The sequence below is a fragment of the Vanessa cardui genome, chromosome 18, assembly GCF_905220365.1.
Source record: "Vanessa cardui chromosome 18, ilVanCard2.1, whole genome shotgun sequence".
Lineage (NCBI taxonomy): Eukaryota > Metazoa > Arthropoda > Insecta > Lepidoptera > Nymphalidae > Vanessa > Vanessa cardui.
Genome location: NC_061140.1, coordinates 10,437,844 through 10,461,005, shown reverse-complemented (window position 1 = coordinate 10,461,005; position 23,162 = coordinate 10,437,844). Strand labels below are relative to the sequence as shown.

Here is a 23,162-nt window from a genome sequence, read left to right as displayed (position 1 = left end):
ATGGTTTTCACAAATTAAATCAAATGTATTTAGTTCACGTAAACTTCACAGTGAATCATTTTTTAGACGTCTATATTTAAACACTACCACTCTTTCGGAAAAGAGCCTCCAGCGATAAAAAACGGTAAGAAGCTCGCATACAACCTAAATGGTTTATAACAAGACTGTCTAAATGTGTACATACCAGTAATATTAGTATATAACAATTTTATTCTAAAATCGTGAAGTATTTTTGCATGTGTGCCAGCGTTATACATAAACGTTGTGTTTGTGTGAGTTGCTTTTTTAAAACCAAACGTAATAAACAAAGATTGTTTTAGCTAATAGCCCTTGAATAAATAATTTGACAGGCGTGAATAAAAATATTATGAAAAGGCACTTCACACAACCCTACTAACCTATTTTATATAAAAAAACATACGCTCCTATATTGCAAATATTCTGCCGCCGTTCGAGCTTGTAAAGTAAAGTAAAGTATGTTATTCTATATTTTCAAATTCATGTTTTGAATTTGTATGATATTAAATCTACTCATCTCCTAATAATACATTTATGATATTATATAATGCTCAGCTTTAGCCCTTTCTTTAAAGGAAAAAATGGAGCTAATTCCACTAGAGCCGAGATGGCCCAGTGGCCAGTAGAACGCGTGCATATTAACCGATGATTGCGGGTTCAAACCTAGAAAGGACCTCTAAATATTCATGTGCTTAATTTGTGTTTCTAATTTGTCTCGTGCTCAACGGTGAAGGAAAACATTGTGAGGAAACTTGTAAGTATGTGTCTTATTTTATAGTAATTCTGCCACATGTTTATTCCACCAACCACATTGGAACAGCGTGGTGGAATATGTTCCAAACCACATCTAAGGAGGAGAAGGCCTCAGCCCAGCAGTGGGAAATTTATATTGATTTGATTAAGCTACTTCAAATTAGGTAGGATGATATATTAAGAGGATTAAAATAAATATCATTCATGTATTAAATATCTGTTCAACGAAGTATATATGAGGTATTTGACAATGTTTTAATTATATTATTTTATTATTTAATTATACAACAATGAGATTGAGATTGTAATGAAATACTTTCTCGCAAACTGATAGTCTATTTTTATCTCAATGTATCCATTTTTATCGCTACGAATATTTGTTCTCATGACTCTTATAGCGGTCACAGATAAAAATAAATATGTTTAACATAATAATGCTACAAAACAGCGCACACATATTGAAAAACAAAAGATTATTTGACGCAATATCATTTATGTCCACAGTTCTATTCATTGATTAGAATATTGTATTCTATTAATCGAGTAGACTTAAAAAAGTTTTTATATTGATTTAATAATTATAAACGTAGCAGTTAAATGCGATATATCCTTCCGTATGTTTACTTTAGCTTACCCGTTTATTAATAACTACTCCCCTTCACCGCCGCACAATTTCAGTAAATGCTTTTGAAATTCAACATCTGTTTGGTGTTTGTAAGTTAATGACGTATGCGGCAAAAGGTGGTACCGTTAGTCAATTACATGAGTGTTTTTAAATCATATATGATTACACGTACATATATATACATATTTATATAATTACCTAATTGTTTAGTTCGTATAGGGTGTATTATATATTGTATAATGTACATTATATTATTGACTGTTAATAATAATCTATATTAATATTATAAATGTAATATTTGTAACATCTATATAAAGAACACACCATTTACCGTAGGTGAAAATTGCTATAATTAATCGTAAATAAGGCATCCACGACACAAGCTCGCTTAGTGTGGACGCCCCTGGAAATCGCGCCATGATATCACTTCAGCAAAATGTTATGGTTGTAAATGTGTTCCCTGTTAACATTAAGTTATTGCTGGTAATAAAGTATTTTTCATTTTTTATTTTTCATTTTTCAAATGTAAAAGTAACTCTATCTGTTTGTCTGTCTGTCGCACTTTCACGACTAAACCGCTGAACCGAATTTGATGAAATTTGGTATGAAGCGAACTCGAACTCCCAGAAAGGACATAGGCTTTTTTTTTGCCTGACACATGACAACCAACAGCCTTAAACGCGAGCGAAGGGCGACTAGTAGCACAGTAGAACCTCGATAGGTAAAAGTCCAAGGGAAACATAAAATATTTTAAGTTATAGAGGTTTTAAGTTATCCAGGGTCTATATTAGGGATAGGTTAATTTAGAGGTAGGTGTACATATGTAAGTATGTACCCCTTCCTCTTCCTATTCTTATTCGAATGCGTCTGAATTTGTTGACCAATGTCCAATAAAATAAATAAATAGATTAGAAGACTATTTCCTGATTCTAGCATCTTCAAGATTTCAGCTTCTTTTTTAATAATGATGGATAATGTACTCTCATGTATCCCAAGCTGAGTCGAGTATAAAATAGATATGGAATTTGGACACAGGGTTTTTAGGAAATTCTATTAAACATCTCATAATATGATAAGTAAAACAGCGGCATCGTTAGTCACGAAAATTGTCAGTCCGTCGTAAATGATGTGACGAGCACGCCAACAGATTGAAAAGTTAATCTTAATGGTCTAGATGAATCTTGTTACATATTTTTCATGTAAATCGCTCGGGAGCCTTTGAGTCGACTCTCAAAGTTGACACATCAGTGATTGATTACACACTTATCTAACTTGCGGATATTGCAATAGGGATGGGATAGAGATGGAATATACATCGAATTTTCTTTTAAACATACCAGCGTATCGGGATATGTGTTACTTCTTTGTGGTTAGATATAAAGCCTTCACTACGGTGTTATGTCATTGCATTATATCACATTGCTATTATTACATATTATAAATATAAAAGGAACTACATTTACTTTATTATTCACACAATTATTATTGTAATTTATTGATCAATAATTTGTACAACTTTAATGAATATTATTTTATATGGAATAACATTTCTTACTGGCATATAGCACTGCTTCTTACTTTGAAAATGATTTAGCTGTCATAAGAAAAACAATTGGATGATTGTCAAGCATTGTAAAAAATATATATAAAAGAGGGCATCATAGTAAAACGGATTCATTACTATATCACGAATTACTGAAATTACACTAAGCTCTTTTCTTGACGGTTGCGCTTTTTGCAAAGTCGTCTGAGTAAAGAGCACTAATCAGATGTTCCGTTGCCAAGCAGAAATAGTTATATATCGGTTTGGAAGGCGATTAAGTAAACAGTAAGTAGGTACTGGAGATACAATTTTTTTTTTAATTCCCGAGGTCGGTGGTGGTGACCTCTCAACATTATATAGCCACTCAATTGCGACAACCAACCTAAAAAGATCCCTGTATTCTTTCTTCTCAAACACTACTATATTCTATTTCTAAGAATCATTTTCATATTATAATCCCTAAAAGCACTACTTGAAGAATTTATGCATAAATATTAAAGTGTTACGACAGACGTAACAGAATTATATTTTTGGTAGTAAATATGCCAGCACGAGCTGTGGAAGCGAGCTGAATGTAAATGTATTATATCAATATTCTTGGTATATAATATGAGCAGGTATATAAGACTACATAGACGTATATTGCTTACAATTTTGCCGAAAAATGTTTATATTATTAAGGCACTAAAATGGCATATTTTGATGATTGGTAGTAGTTTTAATGGATTCGTGGTTTAGAGGTTGCAGAATGATATACAGGTCGCAGATTCGATTCTGATAATTTAAGATTTTTTCGAATTCCCGACACAAGATTTATGATTAAAGGGGGGAGGAGAAACTAGGAAATGATTTCTTATAATGGTCATTGCTATTTTAATGAGGCGAAATAGCCCAGCGGTTAGAACGCGTGCATCGTGAGGAAACCTGCATGTGTCAAATTTCATAGAAATTCTGCCTCATGTGTATTCCACCAACCCGCATTGGAACAGCGTATTGGCATATGTTCCTAACCCTCTCCTTAATGGAAGAGGAGGCCTTAGTCCAGCAGTGGGAAATTGACAAGCTGTTACTTTACTTTTTACTTATTTATATTAGACTAATGACACGCACCGGCTTCGCACGGTGGCAATGCTGATACTAAATATACTGCAGATTGTCTTGCAATGTTCACAGTTTTTCAATCATTTTCGATCATATTTTGCATGTTTCATACATATACCTTCATTGAAGCAATCTATCTATTAAAAAAACCGCTTCCAAATCCGTTGCGTAATTTTCAAGGTCTAAGCATACATAGGGACAGACAGCGGTAAGCGACTTTGTTTTATACTATGTAATGATAATTAATGGTAATGATAATGCTTGACTAACCAGGAAATATGAGGAGTTGTCTCTTGTGAGTTCTTACACTGATTGAATAATTACTGAGATGTATACATCCAGGCGGTTTTGGCCAAAATTTTATTTAAAATTTTCGATATAGATCTGTTCATCCCCGAAGTTCTGCTCCTTGACTTTAAATCTACGTAATATAGTCTAATTTGTTTTTTTCTTACTGCTATTATTGGATTCATCTCACGCACACTAAGACATATTGGGAGCAAGAGTGTCACTCATACTAATGTACGGCGATAATTTGATTTAAAGGCGCGTCTTGTTGAGTGAACCTTCGAAACGAGTCTTTCTGTTATTACGTCATAAGCTGGCACTGTAATTATTAAATAAACATTGTTTTAAATGATACAAACATTATCTTGAATTTGTATTCGCTTTTGGTTTTGTATTCGCTTTTGTTGCTACACAATAATGTTCCGAACGCTCCATCTGGCTTTTGTTTTATAATCTGAGGATGAATGTAGTTATCAAAAGATACTGTCTTAGTAAAGTTTTAAACAAATAGTCGTTAAAAAATAGAAAACTATCTGTTGAGAATAACATGCTATACTAACCCTGTGTTATATTATTTTTAATTGTTTAACTTATTATTAATTAAATATTTCTTTGTTACAGGTAAACGATTTTGAGATATCTACGAACATCAATGGATAATGAAATTAATCAACGTTTTAATTGAATCAATTCATATTAATACATATATTAATATAATTCATAGCTCTCATATTTAAAGCTAAAAAAATATATTCCCATTTATAGCCGCATGTAAAAATATGATATTTTTACCTTCATATAATTAAATTTGTTTGCCTCCTGTGGCTATCATTAACTAGTTTAAGTAAAGCGAACGCGCTTGCGATCTGATAATGTTGACGTAAGTAAGACCCACGCTTGTGGGAGATCTTTGTTATAGTTATCCGTTATATGTCTCGGGTGTGGCCGTAGCTTAACAGGTAATCCGGGTAGTGTATACTTTCTGTTTACTTACTAGGTTAATGTACTCTTTACTAATGGACTTATGACTCCAGTCTTACAAATAATTATCAAGTTGGTGATTTTACCTTAATCTGAATAAATTATTACGTACAGTAATGTACATCTGCTTCTAAAATGTATTAGAAACATATAAATAAATAATTAATTTACGAATCAAAGAAACAAATGACTATAAAATAAACGGTTTAAACAGAACAGTTTTAGTGCCAGTTCATAAGTGGTAGAGTTCTGAGATACCAGAGATAAAAATAATCAAATTGAAAATCTCTTTCTTCTTTTGAAGACGATTAAAGAGTTACATTAGTACATTACTACTACTACTGTTGTGTGGCCAAGGGTATACCCTTTTCCTGCTATATATTATCTTAAGTATACCTCTTAAATAAATATAATAGTGCAGACAAAATATAGAAGTGAAAATAAAATTTAATTAAAAAAATCGAGGTACAATATTTCATAAAATTTATTTTACAAAACAATTCTTGGCTTTATTTATACTTACGTTTGCCTGTAAATAGTTAAGACATTAACTGATTCCATTCATTGATGTTGCTTTATTCAAATACATTCTACTTTTAAAATAGTATCTGAAGTGTTATTCTGCAACAAAACAATTCATTTTCAGCAACAAAAAGTCTTGATTAGTTGTTTTACCTGGAATAGTATTAAAAAAATCATTCTAAAGGATATATCAAGTTTTCGACAACTTTAATAATAAGCAAAACAAAAACACCCAAAAACTTCTGTCCTCCGCGGAACCCTAAAAAAAACCTAATATAACAACTGGAAAAGTGTAACGTATCAACAAAAAAATACAAGGAAAACTTCGTACAGCGAAAGTCTTATGGCTGCGAGATCAAAAGGACAGACGGACAGTATCCCCGAACTTCGTAAAGGACAAAGTTATAAGAATTTAGTGTACGGACAATAATAAATGTTATAAGGTTTTTGGAATGGGTCTGAGCGGTAAATATATTTTAACTTTCATTATATTATGGCATGTTTTTTGACCTTGGTGGTAGGGCTTTGTTCAAGATCATTTAACTAGGTACGGTCGGTACTCGTCATATATTCTACTGCCAAATATCTAAACAACAGTGGTCAGTGTAGCTATGTTCCGGTTTGACGGTTGAGTAAGTCAGTGTAGTCAGTAACTATAGGACATACAATTTAAGTTAACAGGGTTGGTGGCGCTTTGGCCATATAAGGAATGGTTTATATTTTATGATTATAGCCATTTACCATCCGGTGGCCCCTTTCCCCGTCCGCCTACCTATAAAATAAAAAGGGTAGGCAGATTGAAAGGATTTATAAATACCGCCCATAGACATTGACACTGAAAGAAAAAAGAAAAAAAAAAAACATTTACACTTGGTTATCTGTAATATGACATTCGTTTCTTTTTTTACAACGTAGGTAGGCAGAATATGAAATAATCTTAATAGCATTTGACAGCTACAATTTGTATTAAATTGTTTACTGAGCTATTTTATGAAGTAAAGAAACTTTTGTAGATTTGAACCAACTACTTTTGATTAACAGATATACTCCGACTAGACATCCGGCTTAAATCAGTTTTTATCTCAGTTTATTATCCGTACTTCTAAAAAAGGACCAATTTTGTAGTTAAATAAATAAAAATTAAACAATTAGTATTCTTAATTAAAAATGGTTGTGAATTCAAAAACGTTTGCGCACCCCTTTCGTTCGAAAGTTGAACATTTTTCCTCAAAGTTTTAGAGTGTACATTCGTCTACTTACCCAAGTCCATTGAGTCATCTAAATTCAATTCTGCCAACGCCTGCCACGGTCTACTTTCCTGGTACCGACGTTGATGGAATCCGTAATAGCCTTCTTTACACTGTACCAAATAGGTTTAAGAAATATCGGAGAAAGTATTAGCCGAACACGAAATAAAAGTAGGATAAATTACTTTATGTCAACGGTTTTTTAAAAAATAACTCCTCATTCGAAGTGAACACAAATTCATATTTCGAACACAAAATTCATGTAACTTCATTTATCATTCAATTAATCATGTTATATTTTGACTAGGGTATCATAAAATTGTTTTGCTTGTAATTAGATAAAAAATATATGTCATGAAATCCGATTACACAATAATAATCAATGCTTACGATGGCCTATTCTTAGAAATAATTATAAATTCTATTTAAATTATGGTTTGAATTCGAGGCAATTATCAAAATATTGTAAATTGTTATATACATAATAGAAGTTGGTTTATGTACGTACGTTAATATAAATTTGAATATAACTTTAATGTAAATAACACATTTACATTAAAGTTATATTTAATGGGTGGAATAGAGTAACTACTAAATGTATTACTAGCACTTCCGGAAAGTTCAACACCGATATTTACATTACATACATTAACCGCCTATAAATTTTCCACTGCTGGGCTCAGGCCTCTTGGAATATATACTACGAAGCTGTTCCAATGAGGGTTGGTGGAAAGTACATGAAGCACAAATGCAAGTTTCTACCGCGATGTTTTTGTTTCACCGCCGAGCACAATATGAATTATAAACACAAATTAAGCAAGTAAATATTCAGTGATGCTTTGAACCCGCAATAATCGGTTAAGATGCACGTGATCTAACCACTGGGCCATCTCGGTAACACTGATAATAGGTTTATATTCAATATAATTTTCTAAATTAATACTAAAAATTAAAATATAATGTTCGATAAAAATAAAGCAACTATGTGTACATTGAAGCTATTTTATATACTTAATCGACTAATTCACATCGCTCAGCTAAACGTGTTAAATCACGTTCCTGGATTTTCACCAAGTCACAGCTTACAACCTCAATAGAGAACAACCTGATCCCTCGAGAATTGCGGTCCAGTTGGATTTGTTTCAAATGTCCACAGCTATAAACGTTACAAAGACTATATGGAGATGTATTTAACAAACGTTTCGTAAGTGCAATTCCCCAAATACCAAATGGCACATAAATTCACGCTTAATTACTTCTTAAGAAATAAATCGAGATTTATATATAAAATGGCTAATGTGAAACAATTATTATTCAGATTACTTTTATACAAAAATTTGATTTGTAAATGTCAAAATTATTTTCTTTATGAAAAATAAAAAACAGCCTGCAGACCCATATAATGCCTTCTTCGTTTCGAAAAGAATGTTTGGAACTACCAGGTTTTTAGAGTTTTGGCGTTTTCTGTCACCGCTGAACACGTAATAATTGATTATGCACACGAAAAGTCATAGTGTTTGCCCGAATTTTAAATCAGCTATTATTTTAATTCCATCATTCACCAAATAGTATAATATAACAGTAAATATTCCACTCAGGATTAAAAAAGAATCGTGACTTTCACTTTATCACACAACTAAAACGGTTCAAGTAGGCTTAGTCCAGACTGTAACTTCATAGCTTGACCTTTACACAAAACAAGATAGTGATCCCTCGTGTAAAGCGGTCCGGTTGGTTTCATTTCAAATGTCCGATGTAATAAACGATGTCGTAAAGACTACACTAAAACAACCTAAGCTCACAAGATTTTATCAAGGTTTCATGAGCTTAAACACTGAATTAGAGACTTAATTAATCCTTGGACGAGATTTATTGATAAAGTAATATTTATGACATATATCAATGGTGGCACAAACAAATATTTTTTGGTAACATTTAGATATTTTCATTAGCTTTACCTACGACGAGACAATGTCAAAGGAAACAAGAATATATACAGTAACCAAAACAAGAAAATCTGACCAGAAAAGTATTGGTTCAAAAGTCAGCGAACGGTACATTACATAATGTAAATACATTACATTTTAAAATTTTTAATCTTTTTGATTGTAAAACTTCTCCAGGGATTGGAAAAGAAATATCACAGATTTGAGGATAATTGGCGAAAGAATCTCAGCAGAAATTTTTTATGCTATAAATGTCCAGAAATATGTAATATTATTATTTTTGAAACGGCCTGAAAGCCATCGTTTTATTCCTAAGTCGTTAATTTTAAAATAATATTTACTTTACAAATATCCTTTGACGAAATGAAACGATCATTATTTAACTAATTGATAGTTATGCAACATTTAAAAGCTTCGTAGCGTAAAAATTTATGACATATCTCCAAAAGGATAACTCGATATCATTTTATATTCTCACATCATATTCTAAAGTTATTCGATGGATTTCTACAAATTATGGTTTATTTCAAACTAATATATAATATTCGCGTTGAAAACGACTGATCAGAGGAGTTATTTGAAACTTTCCATCATCTTACGTTCCCTCAGGAATGGAAATCTCCGTCTTATCTCCGGGAATTTAAAAAGCGTTTCCAAGTTTAATTAAAGATCGGAAGTTTGACAGGATACCTTTGACGAATACTATCAAGTCGGAAATATAATTTTTAATGCACAATTTTATGTAATATATATTTAATTGGTGAAAGGATAATCTTGCAAGTATGTTTGGTTGATCTGTCAATAATAAATGAAAAATTAAAAGACCTAACCTGTTACATATTATCAAATTAAAGAAATATGTTTATGTCTCACCGCTGAACTAAAGCCTCCATATTCTCTGAGTGGTATGAAAACCTAATTCCATTAATTAAAAATATATTTGGAAAACGATTATTATTTTTTTGGACCAAGTATATGTTAGGTTAAGCTGTCATCATCGCCAACAGACGTTGCCACTTTGGACCAAATATATTCCAAATATTTACAGGATCATTAGAATCACACATTACCAAAGAAATAATACAAAGAATTCGTTTTAACAGTACAGTAACTAAATTGAACGGTAATGGTGTAATACTGAAAAGTCAACGATATCAGAAAATGACTACTCCACCCATTTTCTCCTCCAGTTAAGCGTGAAGCATGTATTAGGGGTAAGTATCACAATAACCCAAGGGGTCAATTCCGAGCCTGCATCTTTCATATTTCAATTCAGCCGATACCTTTGAGCTCGGATCGTAATTGAAACGAATAAGTTTTCAAAATATGTTACCGATAAATCGTACCATAAAATAATACAGATTGTTACGAACAATGTATTTTATCTACACATATAATAAAATTGGAGTGTCTGTTTGTAATATTAAAATAGTCCTTTTTTACTCAACGGATAATTTATAACCGGTGCATATACCAAAATAGCATTTTTACAATTTTTTCGATCTGTCTGTCTGTTTTGTTCCGGCTAATCTCTGGAACGGCTAAACCGATTTTGACGGGACTTTCACTGGCAGATAACTGATATAGGTAGTAACTTAGGCTACAATAGTATAGTTTTTTGTTATATTCAAAGGCGTACAAGTTCGCGGGCACAGCTAGTAATCAATATATTCCAACAATTTACGAATATTGAATTTATTTGAACGTTTTCAATATAAATTATCAGCGTCCAATAAAACATTGCAGATTTACACAAATCGTTTATTCATTGTACGTTCATTTGATTTTTTTTCCATATTGATAGTAAGGTTCCGTTTTGTAATGGACATTTTTATTTGAAGAGCACCACGTTACTTCCATACTGTGTTTAATCGTCTATAGCCGTTTCAGCTGGAAATGCTTTTATTTTGAGTGTTAAAATTGCAACTTGAAACGGTTTAATTTTTAAATTTTCTATTTATATATTTTCCACGAGAGTTTTAATATCTTTAGCGATCACTGTTAATGCTGATTTAGTACCTGCCACTTATATGTTAAAATAATTATCGCTTTAGGCATAATGAATGATGTTTATCTAGCTAGCAATTTGCATATGGTTACATATGTTGATGACCAATCAATTTTATGTAAAATAGAGAAGTTTGGAGCTAATTCCACCAAGCTGTGAGTGTGGATTGGATACATATGGGGCAGAATTTAATTGAAATTAGGCACATGTAGATTTCCTCACGATTCCACTAGAAATATTAACCATTCCTTACATACCCAAAGCGCTTCCAACCTTGGGAACTAAGACATATCTCTGGTGCCTGATATTACACTGGCTCACTCATCCTTCAAACTGGAATACAATAATGCTAGGTACAGCTGTTTGACGATAGAATATCTGATGACTGGGCACTAAATTAATAAAAACGTTAGTGTAATGTTCTGTTCAAAATTATGTATTCTATATACTGGTCTATTTGGACTCAGTAATTATAAGTAAATAAAATAAATAGTTAAACTGTTTAATTATCATTGAATTAAATTCGAGTATATTGCCTAGATAAATAAAATTCTCTAACACGATTGTAACTGTACACAGTGCGGGCACGTTGCCAAAGGAAGTCGGAACAAGTTTCTGTAGTATTTTGAAGGCAAACTGTGAACGCTGTATAACCACTGGTTCGTACTTGAAACGAAAAAAAAACTTACCGACAAATTTACAATTGCTAAGTCGTATTTTAGATATGAAAGAAATTATAAATGCTCAGATTTATTCGGTCGGTTTTCGATCATTATTAACAAATTAATCATTTTTAGCTTCGTGATTTCATTTGTTCGTAGTTTGTTTTTGGTATGAATTACTTTTATAATATGACGACCTCCGTGGTCGAGTGGTGTGTATACCGGATTTCATGGCTCTGAGGTTCGATTCCCGGCCGAGTCGATGTAGAAAATTTATTAGTTTTCTATGTTGTGTTTGGGTGTTTGTGGTACCTTTACTTCTGATTTTCCATAACACAAGTGCTTTCGATACTTACATTGGGATCAGAGTAATGCATGTGATGTTGACCAATATTTATTTATTTATTTATAAACTGTAGCTTCATCTCTCCTAATTTTATTGTTATTATTAATTTGTTTTCTGTAATTGAACGGACTCGTAAGTGGTTTTTTTGGGAACGACAGTGTTATATCCCTTGAGCCTGTAGTTGCCATTCTCTCAATTCTATGTATGTGGTATATTTGTCGATCGCATATAATGTGAATGGGTCACACAAATCCAATCGGGCTTTCGATGAGCTAATATAATCAGTGGAATAAGGCGAAGAACCAATAATTGCACGTTATTTTGCACTGGATTTTTTTCTCCAAGCTGCTACTGAATTTAATTCTAGAAAACCTCAATCTATTAATCCGATCCAGAATTTGACTTACGTCCTCGGGATTAACAGCCTTATAAGCTAGGCACTAAACCGACAACGACTTATAAAATTGGAACAATTTTTGGTATCTATGAAATTGAATTAACTGCATCCGAAAAAACATCAAATTTCAATTAATAACAACTAAGATTTTCTGCCACTGAAAATTGATATCTTGCAAATTATCAAATTAATTCTCTCAAAGTTTGCTATCTAAAATGGCGAATTTTGAAGTGTTAGAAATTATTCCGAGACTTGGGGCCATTATTGGAATTTTACGTGGAAACAAAATGTAAGTCGGGTGGATGAACTTGCCAAAGGTAAGGGGTTGGTTTCATTAGCTCCGGCCCAGCGGTTTGCGGTTGGCCAACGTAACGAGAAATCAGGGAAATAACTCCAAAATTGCAAAGCAGATTGGAGATTAAAGTCAACGAATTATACAAAATCCTTCATTGTTTTTATCCTTAGTTACAAGTCGTAGGAATTATAGTTCTAAGTGGAATTTACGACTCTTCTTTGATACACATAACAAATAATTTTGCCTGAAAGAATAAGGGTGTACATAAATCTTTTATATTCTAGGACAAAAAATTTTTGTTCTTCCGCCCGCTACAATTAAAGATTCCTAAGTTTCATTATAATGGGATGAATTGTTGAAGATCTCATAATATAATCACACATATTTTTTTTATTTGTAGTAAGTCTAAATAATAATACTATATTTTTTTAAATTGAGTTTTACGACTAATGAAAGTAAGGGAGTTCTAATTGCATACCGCTATTACATAAGACTAATAAAAATAATTCTATAGTAAAATAATTTTACCTTAACACCTTGATATGAATGAACGCTAGTTCGCATAATAATTTGAAAGATGAAAAGCACAGAACATAAAATGAAAGGTTTTCAGAGATAATTATGTGAGTTTTCTTCCTCATGTTCCAGAGAAGTCTTAATTATTTATTTTAATATTAAGGAATGTATTTGATAAAGGTTTTTTTTTATATATTTATGAACGACTACTACTATCACTACTATTTCAAACTTTCCGTCAAACTGCGATGGTCGAGCAGTGTGTACACCGGTTGTCATCGGTACGCCATTCCGAGGTCCCGAGTTCGATTCCCGGCCGAATCGATGTAGAAAAAGTTCATTAGTTTTATATGTCGTCTCGGGTCTGGGTGTTTATGGTAAAGTCGTTATTTCTGATTTTCCATAACACAAGTGCTTTAGCTACTTACATTGGGATCAGAGTAATGCATTGATGTTGTCCGCTATTTTTATTATATCATTAACTTACTTTTGTATAAATAATTCTGTAAATATTATGATTATATTAGTTCAGAAAAAAAACTTTCATTATTTTTCTATATATATCAAATATCGAATGATGACGAATATTCGAATTCGCCTTGGTCAAAGTTTAAAACTCGATATTCGTTTCATCACCGTACAGTATCGTAACGAAAATTTCGACGCAGTAGTTGCTCGGACGCATAGTTTAATTATCAGACCAACTTGGAAACGGAACCCGAGAAGTGGAAGTTTGAATCCATGTGAGCATTTTATGCGGTATTCCAAATTTAAAATATTTCGTTATACAAAAATGGAATCCATATTTCATTTCATATGGATCATACATAGACCTATATAATAACAAGTCCTGACTGATTGGCTGACTGGTTCACCATCAGCAATCGTAAACCATGGAATTTGGTAAGTAGGAAAGGATGAAATTTTGGAAATTCACCCCCTAAGAGGGTGAAATAGGTGTTGAAAGTTTTTATGAAAGTCCGTCATTTTTAAGGTAGAATCACTAAACTAATTTTTTAGGATCTTAATTCAATATTAGTGGATACGTTTTTAAATATTTCTGGATATTCAACCCCTTAGAGGTGAAATAAATACCAATGCTTAGCACAAAAAGTGGTCTTTAATTAAAACATATATTTAAATATATTCAGCATCCACGCGAGCAAAACCGCGGTAAACAACATGTAAATAAAATATGGATATGCAATTCGTTTTTTGAAAGTTAAAAAGTTTTCATATAAAAATACAGTTTTTTTATACGAGTGGACTAAACGAATTAAGGCTTTTCACACTGACCAATTATAATGGCTCGTTTGAAAAAAATAAAATACGATGAGAATGTTAAATAATTACCTAGAGATAGATATTTAAACAATGTATATTTTAGAATATTATTTAAAAAGCATATTGTGTGAAAAAAATTTTATCTGACATTCACAGCATTGGCCAGATCATCTACTTCGAACAGAAATAATTTCTATTATTGCTTTTTTTATTTGAATAACAAGTTTATTACATAAGAATTAATAACATTAAATGTTTAAATATACACAAATATGAACTAAATCCAGATACTTTATAAATCTTGACCGCGTGGAATGGTGGCAAGAATGCTAGCAGCATTTTCCCGTTGAATCGCGATTCCGATCCTCTGGGCAAAAAAAAGAACCAGCCCTCCTGTCACTAGTGGAGGCTATGAGGCGAGGTGTTATAATTTTGATGAAGCTTTTTGCACCAATACTCCAAGGGTTTAAACATAAATAAACAAGGACATATTTATACATTATTACTTGTTATATAATACGATGTATTTATTAATCGGATCAATTAAATTTATTAATTGGGAAGGATTGTAAATAAGTTCAACATCACATTTAGAGATGGTATTGATTGAACTCAGTTGAACTTAACCAAAACTTAGTTTTGAGAAGTTTCGGTTAATTTTCACTAGCTGGTTGATAAGTTAAATAAAGCGCTTAACAGCGCACCTAATGCTTTTATTTGAAAATATTTCGATACAGGAAAACGTAAGCATTGTAAACTCAAAAAAATTATCCCTAAATCTCTCAATGTTGAATTGAGGTCTCTTTTTATATCACATAGGCGCTCTACACTCACACGAGAACTTCTCGCGAGAATCTCGGCAAGAAACTCGCATGAGAACTTGTTCTGGGTACACACTCACAAGGTTTTCATTACAGCGTTCTCGGCTCCCTTTGTCGCGCGCCAAAAATCGACAAAAATCGGAGAACAAGACGAGAACCATGCTGGAATTCGCGAATCGGTTCCACATTCATGTTTCTCGTGTATTTCTCACGCGAGATTCTAGATCGTAGATGAGAGAGTGTAGATCGCCCAATAGGGCTAAAAGTTTATTCCATCACTTCGATGCTGGTTGATAATTCGTTGCTAAATGTTTTGCTATAATATATATATGCACTAAATAAAAAGTCATCGAAATCGAAGTTCATATCGTTTATATAAATATAATGTTATAAAATTACTCTCTTTGTTCAAAGAATGAAAGCTACAATCATAAATGAATATTAAATATTCAATTTCATTTTCAGTTGACGTTTATGATCAATGAAATAATGAAAATTTTATTAAATGCAATAAATATTATAGGCATACATTTATCTTGAATTTCAAAATGGCGCCTTCACCTACATCAATATCATTACATAGTATAAAACAAAGTCGCTTACCGCTGTCTGTCCCTATGTATGCTTAGATCTTTAAAATTACGCAACGGATTTTGATTCGGTTTTTTAATAGATAGACTGATTCAAGAGGAAAGTTTTTGCATCTAATAGTACATGGACAATATAGTAGAGAAACACTGATCATTTTAGAAGTTTCTAATGTCATGTCGTAATAAACAAATTCTGTAGAATATTTAGTATCAATATTGCACCTGTGCGAAGCCGGTGTTGCTAGTAATGAAATAAAATCGAATTGCTTTTTGTATTCTTACATTAGTCTCACACACACTCTTGTAAATAGGTGTATCACTAATGAACACTGGCAAAATTAATTTAACATGAAGACGACTTCGTAAGTGAGCAGATCTAAACACGCCAAGAAACGTAAGTAAGAGGTGAATGTGAGTTGACTCGACATTTCACATTATAATTTCGCGATGATTACGGATCAGTAACGTGCTCTATCAATCACTCACTGTAATCCCATAAGCTAAATGATTAAAACATACTTCGCTCAAATCATCTATACATATGATAAAAGTGTCTGTTTGTAATATTGAAATAGCCCTTTTTTACTCAATGCATATGTATTTATACATGGTACATATACCAGAATAACAGTTTTTACATTTTGTACGCTGTCTGTCTATATGTTTGCTCCGGCTAATCTCGGGAATGGCTGGACCGATTTTGACGGGTCTTTCACTGGCTTTAGATACCTAATATAATAAGGAGTAACTTAGGCGACAATAATATTATTTAAAAGGCGTAAGGTGGCGGGCACAGCTAGTCCGTAAATATAATAACTTCTGTCAGTTTCAAACCGCAGAACAGTTCAACAAATTATATATAACTGGGAGCGTTTGAAGTTTTACCCTTTGAGCAGGAATCGATAGTCACCTGACTATCTATCGTCATATCCGTTAGACATTTGATTCTGAATCAATTAATACGCTTAACCAATATAACTAATCAGTATAACGTCTAAACAAAATACTAAAATATTAATACAAAATAAATGAATTGTCACTGTAGGGCTTTGTGAAAGCCTATCTGGGTAGGTACCACCTATTCATCAGATATTCTACCGCCAAATAACAGTATCTACACGGTATTGTTACCTTTCGGTTTGAAGGGTGAGTGAGCCAGTGTAACTACAGGCATAAGGAACATAACATCTTAGTTCCCAAGGTTTGTGGCACATTGGCGATGAAAGGTATGGTTAATATTTCTTACAGCGCTATTGTGTGTGATGACTACCTACCATCAGGTGGCCCATATGCTCGACCGCCAACCAATAGGATAAAAAATAATAATAATAGTATTTTTAAATCACGCTTTTATATATGAACAATTCTTCTCACACTCACGAGCAGTTCCATAGTCTGTGGTTAAACCGAGATTAAAAATCAAATATGCGTACTAATTCCTTTACAAAATGTTTTATTTCATACTAGTTGTCACCCGCGTCTATTCTCGCGTTTTAGGGGGTTGGTCATGTGTTAAACAAAAAAAAAGCTTACGTCCTCCCTTGGAGTAAAAATTTTGCTTCATACCAATATCATCAAATTCAGACAGACAGACAGAGTTACTTTCACATTTATAATATTAATAAACATAAATAGCAAATACCACGCTGATTGTTCTTTTCGTATCTAAGTAAAACGATAAAAAGCATGAATGAAATTTGTAGCTTACCTTAACAGAATATCCGGTGATACTGTTACATGCTGTTTGTATTAGCCGAACTAATTACGTGCTTCATTGTTACGATCTCGGAAGTCGAGTTGTGGGAATCAATTTTTAATGGAACATAGAGATGTATTTGAAACATTACATCGATATATTTTAGCTAACAATGCTTTTAATAGTTTAGAAAAATAAAAAAAATATTTTAATTTGTAAATATATATACATAATATATATCATAGCATTTGTCGCCCGCACCGTTGCTTAATTCGTTTTTAAAGGATTACATATATTAGGTACATGTCGCTTCATGCCGAATTTCATCAGATTCGTTCCAATGGCATGGCCGAGAAAGACAGACAATCAGACTTTCGCATTTATAATATTAATATAGATGTCAGTTCCCAAGATCAAACCTGGGACTTCCCCTTTGTCCTCATTTCTGATACCGTCTATTTTATTCTTCTGATTTATCTGTGTAGATTTTGATGATTTGATGTGAGATTTTGATGTCTTCAAACTTCAAAACCTCTATATATTATTTGAAATTTAAGAACGTATTCCAATTTATTAATTATAATATTTTATTCCTATTCTGAATTTAAATCAAAACATAAACCAAAAAGGTTTAATAGTCGATACGTACAAAAATACTATACATCAGACTATTAATATTTCAGTCGCATTCGAAATTTAAACCATTTGTTTAAATAAAAACGACCAATAAAATCATTTGGAAATAAATGTATTTGTTTACTGACGTTTGTTTGTCGCAGCTCGGTGGCGTTTCGTTTTACGCAAATTAAACATTCACTCGTTTATCTCCCGACTGAACAAACTATATGTATTGATAATGTAATGGAACGTTTCACTTTGTAATGCAATTTTATAAATGTCGCATAGACAGAAGATTATGTCTAATTATATTAATATTATTATATAGTGACTTCGTGGAAACAAATGGTTAATTTCTCTTGCAGCGCCATTTTCTACAGGCGATGGTGACCACTTACGTTTAGTTGGCCCATTTGGTCGTCGTCGTATCATAAATACGTATATATTTATATATATGTCGTAGATGCCTGATAACTGATCTGTTGCATTATCTTACACTTTAAAAAATAATGTCGCCGTTAGCAAGATTGAGAAAAGTAGATGGAGCAGTGGTGATTAAAACAATAAAGGAATTATTGACAATTTAAATAGATAAAACAAGATTTTAAATAATAATAAATAAATTTTATTTAATACCACCTACTCATCAGTTATTCGACCGCCAAATAACAGTACTCAGTATTGTTGTGTTCGGGTTTGAAGGGTGAGTAAGCCTGTGTAACTACAGGCACTAGGGACTCATCTTAGTTTGGTGGTTGGTGACACATTGACGATGTAAGGTTAATATTTAATATTTCTTACAGGTTTATTTTCTATGGGTGATGGTGACCACTTACCATTAAGTGGCCCATATGCACGTCAAAACCAACATATACCAAAAAAAATCTAAAAATATTATTTAAATTCGCCATAATGTCTCATTCGTCTAATTACGAATCTGATAACGAGGATCTCATTTACATTCGTTGTATATATAGAGTGATATGTTATTTATTACTTACGTATTTATAATTATGTTAGGATATAACTAGACAACTTCATCATTGTCACAAACTAAATATATGATGATATTTCTCATGCCTGTAATAGCACTGATTCACTGTTCAAGCAAAAACAATAATTCGTAACGTAGCAATGTATTGATGTTTTGCAGTCGAATAACTAATATGCTGAATCGCGCTAACGTTTGGTTCGGTCAGATGTATATATAGGTCGTAAACATTACACAGCTCGTATTAAACTGTTTGCCTCGGTTGTAGGAAAGACATTATGTAGTATTTTCCCGCCAACGGGAAGGTCAACAAATCAATTGGTAAGAAAAGAAGATTTATACAATCCAACAGGTTCTAAGGTAAAGAGTCAGAAAAAATCTTAAGATTTAATTTGACGCTAAGATAGACAAATTTTTAAATCATAGTCTAAGTTAAAAATATATATCCAAAATATACCTTATTCAAGTAGGCTTTTACAAGCACTATTCATTTAACGACTATATTGAGTGAAGCTACCACCGGTTCGGAAAGTAGATTCTACTAATACTTATAATACTCACTACCTGTCCAAGGACGATAAATGTCATGAGGGCAATTGCAATTACTCATCCAGAAAAATAGGGATCAACATGAAATAGTTTCTGGACCATCAATTTTGATAATATTAATGAAATCAAAATAAACCATTTCTTTTTAAGTTAGCCCTTGTGAACTATTTGAAATCGTCATTTTAAATAAAATTAAACTTTTATTAACTTTATAGTTTCCATCGGTTCGGAATGTAGATTAGGTACACACATTATTAGTTGATGATGAATTATTTCTCATCCTGTATGGATATCATCTAATACCTATACATATAATAAAATAGAAGTGTCGGTTTGTTATATTAAAATAACCGCTTTCGACTACATGCATATGAATGCGTACATGGTACATATACTAAAATAACATATTGTTTTTGTCTATCTGTTTGTTCTGGCTATTTTCTGAAACGGCTGTACTGATTTTGACGGAACTTACATTCGTAGATAGCTGATGTAATAAGGAGTAATTTGGGGTACAACACTATTGTTTTGTAAATCCAAACGCGCTCGAATTCAGAGCTATTTATTAAATATAATATATTATTGTAAATCCTAGCATTTTAGTTAAAGGTATGAACTGTTCTTAGTATTTTCTAATTGACTAAATCATAGCTTTCCTACAATTCTAGACAAAAATGTTAATACAAATCGCACATTGTTGCGGTTCCACTGAACATTTTCCTAACATTTGTGGCCTGAGGTATTCAGGCATTATATTTTGAGTATGTATTGTATCGGGGGAATTACAGCGGTCTCGTGCTCTTGGTTGATTGATGATACTTTTTATTTTGCGACGTTGATATTTTTGTTGTATGTTATTTTTTTATTATATAAAACAGACAAGGGGAAGTCAAGTATAAAGAGCGTGACCTCTATTAGACGTTCAAAGTTTACGCGTCCTATACGTTTCTACGTAGATTATATTTATTAATGATAGCGCTATGAACAAAATGCTTAACAAATTATTCTACGTAAATATCTTTAGCGTGTATGATTTGTTCTTTTAACGAGAATGTTCGTGTGCCTTAATCAATTATTTGTATTATTTAAATAATTATTCTTGCTATGGACTAAAATATTTTTATTCTAATTTGATAATGATTTGAAAATGAAGAGATTATTTTAAAAAATATTTAGTAATTAATGGCTACACTTTTTGCGTTTTTTGGATCTTTGAATAACGTTTTGCTTATTTTATTATGCTATAGATATTCACACCGAGTTAACTGACTATCATATTACACAAGGATGGACTTCAATACAGACAAGCTTGAATCATCCTAATTGGTCCAGCTAGTTTTGGCTAATTAATGAAAGGAAACATCTATATCTCCTTTATATATATAAACTAGCGAACCGCCCCGCCTTCGCACGAGTGCAATACTGATACTAAAAATCTACAGCATTTGTTCATTTACGACATCACATTATTAAGTATATTATTTTTTACTGTATTGTCCATGTATATATTATATACAAAAATCTTTGCCCTCAAATCACTCTATTCATTAAAAAACCTCATCAAAATCCGTTGCGTAATTTTAAATTAATCTAAGCATACATAAGTACAGACAGCGGTAAGCGACTTCGTTTTATACTATGTAATGATCTAATCTGATTATGCAGCGCTATAAAGATTCGCTTCGAATTCCTGAATCAGAAAACTATAAAAAACGCCCACCATTCAGCCTCAAACAATAAAACAAATATTTACTTTGTGTGTGACATATTTTACGGGCTAAATACGTACGTACCTTTGTAAATATTCAACTCGCTATGTTGACACGTTCATTTAGAATACGCTCTGTAAACATGAGAGGAATTCCACGAGTCAGAGTATAGTTAAAGAATGCTATATACTTTTTCAGAATAATAAGGTAATAATGGTTTCAGATGTCGTTTTAAAATGATTATGATAATTAATTTATATTTCGTTTCGTAATTGGTGATGATGATGAGCTTTCATCGTATTTTATCAACTACAGGAAATTTCCCACTGCTAGGCTAAGGCCTCCTCTCCCTTTGAGGAGAAGGTTTGGAACATATTCCACCACAATGCTTCATGTTAATTAACATGTTATAGAATTTCAATGAAATAAGACATATGCAGGTTTTCATTTTCAGTGGTGCTTGCCTGGGTTTGAACCTGCAATAATCGGTTAAGATGGAAATTCTCTAACCACATCAGTTTTATTGAATGTCTGAATCTATAAAATACACTGTCAAAAAACAAAATGTACTTTATTTAAGTAGGCTCATAAAAATACTTTTAAACCGTCATGTCATGTTGGTGTTGAATTAAATTTAAAGCAACCACCGAAAGCAACGGCAAGTTACTCAGTAGTTACCCTTTTCCAGCATTTTAAAAAACAATTATTTTTTATTTATATAACACTAAGTCCAAGCTTCTTTCTCTTTAATATAATCTTGGATTCAGTAATATTATTTATCAATGTTTTTTGGTATGATCTTTAGTTTTTTAATAGGTATATAGCTTTGTATTATAGACATGAAAACCGTGCCCCAGGAAGGATGTTTACTTTGTTAAGTCGGAAACTAGGCTTTATTGGTTTACCTTTCCTCCACGTATCCATATATTGATTGTCAGCGTTTTTTTCGAAAAGATCTTCTTTATTTAAACAAATTCGATAAAATTAATAAATACAGAAAAAAAATTGCATTTACTTATAAAACAAAAACTTAGTTACATCCCTCGTACTATGGTTTCCCCTAGTCATTAAACAGCCCTGTTGTATTCTCGACAACATGCCCATTTCGCTATCCATGGCGCGTGGGCGTCAGCTGGCACAGCGTCTGTCCTTGAAGTAACACGCAATGGAAAGCCCGCTATTAATATTATATTCGAATGTACTCAATTTATTTTGTTTTGTTACATTTCGCACAATATCTTATTTTTACACTAAGCTATGATATGTGAAAGTATTAACTTTTGATTGGTTAATGGTAGACTATAGACTAACAAATAAATAAGTTTAAATCACTTTCAGATCGATTAAAGTTTCATATAACCGCTCGTGTACCTGAAAATGGCCGTGCTTTAAATCACGTTGAAAATTTGTTTTCGAACTAAGCTAAGATTTCAATGTTATTATCACGGCCGTTGAAAATAGAGAGTTAATTAGTTCCAAAATTTATGCGGCTTGGAGGCTCTGCCCGAGAAATAGTTTGTAATTTAAATGTCTTTTGACAAGCAGCTGCCTCAAAGGCAAGCTAAGGCTATTATTAAAACAGGCCCAGAGACCTCCATTTTATTAAATATTTAGTTTGCATTAATCTATTTAACAACGGTACAGAGTATGCGAAAC

The 23,162-nt window shown here is 32.2% G+C and overlaps 1 protein-coding gene across 2 annotated transcripts in view; it reads left to right on the top strand.

Moving 5' to 3' along the window:
* The window catches only part of LOC124537641 (hemicentin-2-like), a 359,030-nt gene that overhangs the window by 176,388 nt on the left and 159,480 nt on the right, over positions 1 to 23,162 (top strand). The gene's annotated exons all lie outside the window — the stretch shown is intronic.